Source organism: Poecilia mexicana, unplaced genomic scaffold (genome assembly GCF_051168715.1).
Source record: "Poecilia mexicana isolate PSO_F unplaced genomic scaffold, ASM5116871v1 scaffold_15, whole genome shotgun sequence".
Lineage (NCBI taxonomy): Eukaryota > Metazoa > Chordata > Actinopteri > Cyprinodontiformes > Poeciliidae > Poecilia > Poecilia mexicana.
This window is the reverse complement of record NW_028263384.1, coordinates 15,715,885-15,716,381: the sequence shown is the minus strand read 5'-3', so window position 1 is coordinate 15,716,381 and position 497 is coordinate 15,715,885.

Genomic DNA, 497 nt, shown 5'->3' with positions numbered 1-497 from the left:
AGAAACAGTTTTTGTGGCTTAACTAGAAACATTGGATCAGTGATGTGAGATCTCTACGTAATTAAATCGAGCTTTTGCGTGTCTCTGTGCGTTTGTTTATTTAAGCACTGCAAAACTTACTTACTTAATTTAACTTCAAATAAACATTTTCCTTAAGAAGGAAACTTCCTTAAAGTTAAGCAAAGAACCCCAGGTTAAGAAAGTTTTTTTTTTTTTTAATTATACTTAAACAAAACTGTTCAATTGTCTGACAAAGCTCTGTCTTAAGAGTCAGTTTGATGCAATGCTCGAAGAACATGGCCTTATATATATCCACGGTTTCCTGAGAGAGCCATTTAACGAGCAGCAGGTCAATACGCATTCACAGAGAAAGCATTTCCCTGAATGCTTCAGCACTCTGTAGAGCCTCGGTGCTGCTTTCCAACATATTCTGTTCACGGCATTAATTTTTCCCCACAAAAAAAAAAAAAAAAAAAAAAACAGAGCCACTATCCGCT